At 39.1% G+C, this 9617-nt stretch overlaps 1 long non-coding RNA gene across 1 annotated transcript; it reads left to right on the top strand.

Annotated features, from left to right (window-relative positions):
- The first annotated feature begins 2448 nt into the window (after nt 1-2448).
- On the top strand, nt 2449-3750 carry LOC128782079 (uncharacterized). The gene is made up of 3 exons (XR_008428643.1): nt 2449-2801; nt 2895-3037; nt 3150-3750. It is a non-coding gene; the product is annotated as an uncharacterized LOC128782079 (long non-coding RNA).
- Nucleotides 3751-9617: the final 5867 nt, after the last annotated feature.

The raw sequence follows: 9617 nt of genomic DNA, 5'->3' as shown, positions 1-9617 counted from the left end.
CTGAGAATAGGCTGGAATTATAATTTGTCCCATAGTGCTCATCCAAAGCTTAGAACAAAATAATTATAATGGGTTCAGAACTCTTCAGGTATATTTACGGGATTGTTTGGGCTATATTTACACAGTTAAGCACAGTTGTATTTGTGCCTATATTTAAAAATCATGCTGCACATTACCTATATTTTTGTAATTTAAAATGCATTAATATTTTTGTGAAATCATACGACAGCAGTAAGAGGAGCACTTGGTAGGAGTTATACAGGAATTTTATTTGGAAAAGAAGCAAGATCCAATACACACCAGGGAAAACTTCCTTGTCGTTTGAACAAGTGGAAGTGTATCTCTGTTCTATTGCATAGGTATTGCATAGTCCATCCCCAATGTATGTCTTCCAGTCTGCTGCTATGTAGCTCCACCAGAGAGCTAGAGAGGCAGCAAATCTCATTCCTTGCTGCCCTTGTCCTGAGTAGCCTGAGCTCACTATTTGGGTGTCTAGTGCTCACACAGAGGCCCATCAGCTTTTCAGGACAGAGGTGCTGTAACATGTGAACTTCATGATATGCCCAAGGGGTACCAAAGGAAGAAGGACTTCCTCTTTCCTGGATTGTTCTTATGGTAACTACTCAACTACCAGAATCAGGTGTAGTGCCCATTAACGGCAATGGGATGAATTTGATTGACTTTGGTTCTAGGGTTGATCTAGGAAACCACTTGAGTAGGATGCAATATTAAAGTAAAGAAAGGTAGAATTGATGAAAAATGAATTAATTTTAAAATTTCTTCAAATAAAAGTAATAAATTGCTGTAAAACCTCCTCAAACTAGCAAGTGTCAGACTCAGTCTTTAGGGCACAGTTGGGTTGTTAATTGGGTTAGCAGTGTACACAGCCAAATAAATTGTGACCCATATCTAGTACAGTAGAGTTCAGATTTTGAAAAGTTTGCAGTTTTGCCTGACAAATTCCTTCTTAGGTATTTAAAGGAACTTTTTCTGAGCATTGAGAACTAAACTCTCACGGTGATAGAAGATAAAACACATAGAAAAAGAAGGTTCTGTCTGAAGTAACTTCTCTTTTTTCCCTTGTAAAATTCAGATATGTCATGCTGTTGGACTGCAGTTATATAGCATTGCCTCAGTGATAAAATTGCATAACACCTTTACTTTCTCCCACCTTCATGACATTTTACACTCAATAACACAGTCACCATCTTGATGTGTCAGTGAGTTTGTGGTAAGAAATTAATCTTTTTTTTTACAGAAGTAAATAAACCTGTCTATTTTGAAAAGTAGATTCCCCCCCCTCCCCCCATGTAATGTTCTAGAAACATTTCCATGTGACTTTTTAATTTCACCCACAGCATAGTTAAACTACCACTGTTTGGCCACATTTCACCAAATGTTAGATTATGAGAGATGTTTTTACAGGAGTAACTTAGAGTCTGAGTGCAATTTCTACAATAAAAATATGTTTTGATTCTTCTATTTCCATCACGAGGCTCAGGTGTTTGTGCAAACTGGAGCCTTCTAAATACATTTGCGTTCTTGACAGTCAGTTTTTAAGTTCATTATTCTTTTCCATTACAGTGTCTGATGTCAAACTTGAACTAAACCCAGGTACACAACCCTGAACTCTTTTTCCTTTTGTCAAATGAGCAGAATATTGCCAGAAGTTGTAATGGAGAAAAAAAAGCACAACCTAAAACTGGGAAACATCAAGCCAAAGTGAAGAAGAATAAAAATGTTAGAGGGGATCTCAGGCAGTTTAAACAGTCTATGAAGATCACTCGGTACCACACTCTATGTCTTCCAAAGATGTAATAGGCAAAAAAAAAAAAAAAAAGGTGTTTCACCTCTCCTATTTGATGGTTCCTCCCTTAATTACTTCCCCCTTGAGACCTTTCCAGCTCCCATGGCAGTGCAACTGTGCAACTTTTACTCAGACCAGTTGCTCTTGAGAATATGGGTCCATGTGGGAGCCACACGGGGAGTCACAACTTCATGTAATTCACCTTTCTCCTCCCTACAATCCATGACCAACCTTGTATTTTTCAATATTCATGTGCTGCCAGGCCCCTTTTAATATGTCTTTTAATACATTTTAATACAAGGCTCGTTTAGTATCCTGGAGCCAGGATAGAAAACATCATGTTCTTCATGGCAACTGTTTCAGCTTTAAATAGGTTCCAGGGTTTCTTTCTCCTGTACGCTCCTTCATCAGGCAAGATGACTCCTTTACCACCTGCCAAGCTCTGCCTCTGTTATGAGGATGCCTTCTTTATGTGCAGCATTCCCTCTTGCTTTCTGCTCACTCAGCTGAGGGACTGAGCAATAATTAACCTGAACGACCTTTTCTCCATGTCCTATGTTTCCCGTGGCTTTTCAAAGATCCTTGTGCTGGGGTTTTTGTCCACTGAATATATTCCTTTAAAATCACTTTTGAGTGCTAATTCGAGAAGATTCCTTGCTTAGCCTATATGAATAGGAAGTCATGACCTGTCACGATAGATGTCAGGCAACACATTTTAAAGAGGCATTTTCCCTTCTCTCTGTTGACTGGAAGGTGAAATGACTAGTGTGGTAAAGAATTGAGAGCCATCTCCATGGAGTGGCATACTCAAGACGTGTGCTCTGGCAGGAGAACCAGTACCAGTGGAAATATGATGATCTAAATTCCTGATGGACATTCCTCCACAATGGCATCCTCTTCCTCTGGAGTATGGTGAAGCAAAACTAACCTTGCTCAAAGACAAGTGCTCTGCTCTAACTCAAAAACAAACTGAAAAGCTGAGTACCAGGCAAGGGTATGTAAGATGACTCACTGTGAGAGGGTATACCCTTAATTTAGATGACTGAGTCCTTGGAGTGCTGGAAGACCTAGGACTTGTTTCTTCCAGAAATCTGTGGAGCAGTAGTCACAATGGTGAAAATGCACTGATGACATCTGCCAGTTCGATACACTGATGACATCTGCCAGCTCAGAAGTGCAGCTCCTGCAGAGCTCCTGCCTGGCTGACAGACAAGACTTGCACTCTTCTAGGTAAGAGCTGGTGTGCCTTTTCTTCTTGCCCTCATGCTGGCTCCTCCCTAAAATTATCCTGCTTACACTTCTTCCTGTATAAAATGACTTACGTTCTTGTCTCATGTTTCAGACAAGCCGAGTCTAAGCAGTAGACAGCCTGTGAAAAGTTGTTGTAATTCATGCCAGGACCATCAAGGACATTTCTGGACATCATTGTGAACTCATTTATGGATTTTATGACCAGCTGTTTGTCAGGAATGATGAGGCTGTGCACTTAGAAACACCAGTCCTCTGCAAAGGAACGTAGTGTCCCATCTTGCATTCCTGCTGGTGACAATGCCAGGTCTGAGCAGGGCTTGCAGACCGCCTCAGCAGTCCTGGAAGATGAGGGATATCCGCAGTGCCAAAATGCTTATCCTGGGCTACAGCTGTGTCATCACAAAGCTGGAATGTACAGTATACACTTTCCAGGGGCATAGCTCTGAGCACAGAAATGTGTATACCATCAACAGCACCTGCCCCTCTATGGAGCAGTTCAGCTGTTGCGATAGCTGATGAGCTAAATTTAAGGTTTGCACATGCTTGATTCAATTTAATACCTTCCAAGGGGAGCTTAGAGGGGGGGAAAAAAATCCAGCTTTTGGATCTACATTTATGCAGGGTTTTACAATATTTTTTCTCTTTTAAGTTTATACTTAGCTGGATTGGAAGTCACACTGTGTTTTTATAGTAAAAATCTTGGTGTATTATGTATGATTCCCTTTATAACAATATATAATATGTGTGAAAATAAAGCTGTAAGTTTTGCATTATACTATTAATAGCATTTCCCTTATAATTTCTTGCCTTAATCTTAGAAATATTATTAAAACTATATTTCTCAAGACATCCAAAATTGCCAGGGAGCACATTCAATCTTTCTGTAAGCTGAGGAATCCAGTTTCCAGTAGATTTAATTCCTTTATCATTTCCTAAGAGTATAAAAAATAATGTTATGACCACATCTTTGGAAAGATATTCAAAGCATTAGAAGCATATGCTAAATATGGTTTGTTAATCATTCAGGGAATTGCAATACTGCTTAAAAGAAACACTTTTGTCTTGAATCTGTGCCAAAAAGCCTTTTCAAAACTATTCTCCTACTCTGGCAAGGCATAGCAAATCATTCCACCAGAGACATTTCAGGAGTATTTGAGTACTGGCAGCAAAAAAATGACTTGAAGAAACCTTAAAGTCACAGTACCAATATTATTTCATAAATCACAATCTCCTTAGTCAAATATGTGACTGTGTGTGATGTAACTCTGTCAGCAATATAAACCCAAGCATTAGTAATGCAATAAAATCATCTTTGGGTAAAATTCAGCCTAAAGTCATGTTGCCACATTATTATGCATCCCTCTGTATAGGGTTATCAGAAGTGAGATTACCCTCCCTACATGTATCCAAGAGTGAGTCCATTCAGGTCAGCTTACATATTCCAGAAGGCTTTTCATTCAGAGATAAACTTTGAACAATCACCTATCTTTAAGTATTATGATAGGCAAAGTCCAAAAAATGAGAAACTGAAACTGCTAAATTTGAAACATTAAGCAAGAAAACCTCGTAGTCATGCATAAATTGAATTTCCAAGAACTAAAAAAGGGAAAAATACAGAAAGGTAGACATGTTTGTACCATGTTTTATGAAAACAAATGTTTGCAACCACGAAACACTGCCCTGGGGTTGTAGTAAACAAGCAATGATAAAGATGGTGCCATGCTGACTAGCTAGTGTACTGTAGGAGGTATTGTGTATCAACAGCCTGGCAGCGTCAAAGCCAAGTTAGAGTAGCAGGAATTTAGCACTTCACAAACTCGTGACCCCAAAAAGGCCATGGTGTGTGTCAGGATGGATTCTAAGCAAGGAGGGTGAGGGTGACACCCTCCCCTGTGCCTGGAGACCATTCTCTGCTTGGTGTGAGAGATATAATTTGTGTTGTGATAGTATCTGCCTGGTTCATTGGCCTTTTCTTTTTTGAGCTGAGTAGCTATGTGTCTTCTCTTTCACCTGGTTTAGAAAGACTTAATATGAATTTTTATTTCCCTGCTTAGAAAAGCTGGTGTACGTATTTATCTGCTATAGAAAACAACCTCTGATTAGATGTAAGTAAAGACCTCCATTCTTTTCTACAAAATGACTGTCCTTCTAGCATGATTGCTCAGCACACTGTGGAGTAATTTACTCTTTAGCACAAGTTATTTGATAAGTCCTAATAGTATTTCCGTTAACACACAGACAAATTCCTGTTTAATCTGCCATGAGTGCAACTGAGATATTCATCAAATTCATTAATACAGCTGTGGCTCTGCACATCATACTCTGGATTTCTGAAAGTGAGGCTTTGGTATGACATTCAAATTACCTGCTCTGATGTTTAGGTTCTTTGAATAACTTAGAAGAATTGCAATTGCAATTGAGAGTTTACATACATTTGATGCCTAGTGGGTACTTGACAACAAGTTATCCTGTATCAGGGTCCAGTGTGAAGTTTCCAAAGGACTGTTTTCAGTCATGCACTATACTTTTGTAGCCATCATAGGGAAATTATTTAAGGCAGGCAAGTGAGAATGGCAGAGGAGATGTATGCCAGCTATTATCACTTGCATGTGTCTGGCTTGCAGCAGCCATGGGATGGAGGCTTGCTGGCTAGCTGTCCCGCTGGTGGCTGGAGGGCAGACGCACAAGTGGCCATCCCTGAGTCTCTGCTGAGACTATTGCGGGTAGGGCGGTGGTTGCTGTGGTGTGAGGCACAGAGCATGAGGAAACCGAGGCAGAGGAATAAGGGAAAGACACTTGTCTGAGTCTCCAAAGATTTAATCTCGAAGAGAGGCTGAATAAATGACAAATCTGGATCTGAAGGGGCTACTTTTAAAGGATAGAGTGTACATGGGGAGGGACACAACCTTTGACCAACAGGAAGGCATTTGGGGAGGGGTGCAGAGTAAGGGCTCCCCAGTAGAAGCCAACACGGGGAGGGAGCAAACCTTACAATCCAATTCTGCTTCGAGGAAGGGGTGAAAGACAGGGAACACTCCAGAACCAAAGGAGTGTGCTATCTTTGACAGACAGGGGTAAGACAAGGGAACAAGGGAGATATACAGGTGGATTGACATCTGGATTGACATAAGTTTTGGCGGAGAAAACTGCGGTAAACAACTCAGGACTGAACCATTAATGAAGCCAAATGGGGTACATAGACTGAACCACTACAAACTTATAAAAAGGAATGTCAAAACATACTACAGAAGAACAAACTGTAAAATAACAGACTATCACACTTGCACAAACCCCATACTTCTTATTCCTACAAACCCTCTTTGTTTTTTAAAATCTTACGTGCAGTCACAAGTTTCATGCATTTAATTTTGCTAATATTGTACAGGATCTAAAAGTAGGTTAAATGAGATACTGACAAGTTGCTCAGCTCACTCCTTTCATGTTTACTGTTTGAGATAAAATGAATGTATTACATTTGTCTTTGATAGCTAAAAGCAATGCTCATTTAAGATGCTAGTTATGAACTAGAATTCAGCACCTGAGGTCAGGTAAATGCTAATGGTAACATTTTCCTTCTATTTCCCTTTTTGCTCCCTCTCTTTCCTGGGATATGATCCCACTTACAACCCTCCCTTTTCCTTTCACAGTATTCAAAATTGTACTACATGTACCAAACGTTTCAGACATGAAAAACCAAAATGTTAATCAGTCACATTAACCCATGCAATTTCGCGCATCTGTCATATGAGAAGGCAAGAAGGTCCCAGGACACAGCTAAGAACTATCCCAAAAGAACAGCGTTGAAAATGCAAAGAAAGAAAACCAAGGCTATGCCTCTAAACTGCTGTCTGCAGCATAACCTCTTGTTTGGTTCTGTGGTGTGTTCTGGGCCAGCAAGTAAGGGAGCACATTTAGTACTCTTCTTGTGAAAGAGGATCTCAGTTCCTGGCAGGGGAGGAGGCACAATGATCTCTGCTGAGTCTCCTGTGGCATTTCTGATAAGTGCCTGCAAGCACAGCCTATGCTCTGAGGGCAAACACTACCTCCAGGGCAGGACTCCTCTCTGCAGCCTGCAAAAAGACCTGACAGCCAGTGAACGATCATTCTATCTTATAGATAAACATTCTGGGAGAGCAGGACAGAGAAGAGCAGGGCCAAAATAACCAGTGTCTAAAGAAATTAACACGGCAAATTAACTACTGAGAATACGTCAGGGTTCAGGATTTCCTGGAGTGTTTACAGTTCTGGTTCAGTAGAAGCAGTGATCTGTAGCATTCAGCTTGATTGTTGTATTGTTATGCTGCATGGCAATATACTGTAGAATAAATACAGTAACAGAAGGAGAAAGAAAGAAGAAGATGGAAAAAAGCAAGTGAACATACTTAAAGACTCTAGGGGACTTAAATCGAAGACTCACATTGGAGTCAATGTAAATCTCATCTAGAAAGTAGGTAAATGGCAGAGAGCAGTGAACTAAAAATGTATGTCCTCCAGTGAAATTTAACTAAATCAAATTAGTCGTGCACTTTTCCTTTTTAACTTTAAAAGGCAACTTTTCATGTTGTCGTGGCAGACCTTGAATTCCTAATGCATTTTTATGTAATGCTGTTGAGATTTGAAGTTTTTTGCCCCAAAGTGAGGAGTGTGTAGGACAGTGGTGTTTGGTTAGAGCAATGTTAATTCAGTCTTGTCAAAAAGAGTTTTGTGAATTTTCAGTTTATTGCTTCACTTGGGATGTGGGCCTTGACTGAGCAAACCCTTCACCTCATGTGACTAGACAGGGTATGGATTGTCCTTATATTGTCACCTGTTCAGAGATTTTTTTGTAGAAGCAGGCCAAAGACCATATTTACCTGCTGTAGCCTCTCTGAGTATTTTGCTGTTCTCTTAACGCTGTTAAGTTATTTATTCTAATAACATCTCTGAGGTTAATTCATATGGATGATATCTTTCTTTGCTTGGCAAAGTAAATTTGGCTTAAAATAAACAGAATTATAATCATGAAAAAAAAAACCCAAAACAGCTTCATATATAATCTAGTTCTAAAAAAGCTTTCTAACCAAGGGAAGACTATAATGGTACTTGTAATGGTGAAAGTAAACAGGGTTGGTGTCAGAAAAAAAAACCCGGTTCTGCAATACAAACAAAAATAACAAGACTGATTTGAAGAAAGTAATCCTTAGCAAGCGTTATGAGCACTTCTTATTGTTGAAGAGTGTAAGGCTGCTGAAAACAGGATTTGCTGTTAGTTTTCTGTAAATGTTTCCCATTAGTTTTCCATAAATTTGAATTTCTTGCAGGTTTTACATATTTATTATTTATAAACATAAGAGGGAGTTTCAATGCATTTTTTAAAAACTGAGTAGAGTTTCAGAGAAGTTTTGTTAGTTTTTTGTTTGTTTTGTTTTGTTTTTTACTGAAAAGCAGTGGAAGGAATGATAGTGCAGGAATAACTACAACATAACAAAGTCATAAAGTAATAGCATGAAAATTTCAAAATTAAGGCTTGTAACCTTGGTTACTTGCACTTGTGGGAACCAATAGCAATGACTGGCCTAAAGTACATATTTTCACACTGTCTCACACAATATCCTAAAAGCATGCTAGATAGTCTGCTCAGAGCTGCAGGTAAGTGCAGAATTACTTGGCAATTGTAATAGAAATTGAGTTTCTGGGAGAGAAAATAGTTGCTAAATGAAAGGAAAGTCAAGTGAAATTTCAGATATATGTGTTGGTTTTGCTTCTGTTAAGACTTTCATCTGTGATTTTAATTCATTCATTCATTTATTCATTCATTCATTCACATTTCTGTGACTGCAGTTTGGGACATTCTGACAAGCAGCTTCTGTAGTTTTGTAGGCTGACTTAAAAATGCATAGACTTATACAGGAACCTAATGGAGAGAATCCTGAATCATCAAAAAAAAAAAAATCTTGGAAACCAGATAATGAATGACACACTTTGATTAGTTTAATCTGGAGAGGAGATTGATAGCAAGTTTAAAAAGCACAAGGGATATTTAGGTTAGAAGAAAAACTTATTAGTGGAAAATTACACTGTGAAAACTGTATTCCTGTAGGTCTTTTGGGATAAACACATAAACACCAGTTAGGAATATCTAGTATATCTAGTGCTGCTCTAAGTATAAGGCTTCTGACGCTCCTTTATTATTATTACTTTTTGAAACAGCAGAGGGGTTTTGAAACATTTTGATGATGGGTGACCTTAGGGAAGAAAACATTTTTATGCTGTAAGCATATTTACTCTTTTTTTCCAATAACTGGCATTAGACTCTAGGAAATTAATGGATTCATAAATAGTATGACTAATGTGTGAAGGACTTGAATAAAAGCATGACTGCCATTGCAGTAGGGGGTCTGTTCTTGTAGCATCAGGTCCAAAAAGCTGGTGCACTCATGTCTCATGCAATGGTGCTATGGCTGTGACTTTAATTTTTATGGCCCTTCTGAAAACTGCGGTTGACACATAAGACCTAACTAGGCATCAATCCTGCTGGGCTGACAGCCAAGCCTGGCATGTTTGTGGAAGACAAACAATG

This window comes from Vidua chalybeata, chromosome Z, assembly GCF_026979565.1.
Source record: "Vidua chalybeata isolate OUT-0048 chromosome Z, bVidCha1 merged haplotype, whole genome shotgun sequence".
In the NCBI taxonomy this organism is placed as follows: domain Eukaryota; kingdom Metazoa; phylum Chordata; class Aves; order Passeriformes; family Viduidae; genus Vidua; species Vidua chalybeata.
Note: the sequence above shows the minus strand (reverse complement) of the source record. Positions and strands in the feature narration are given on the sequence as shown.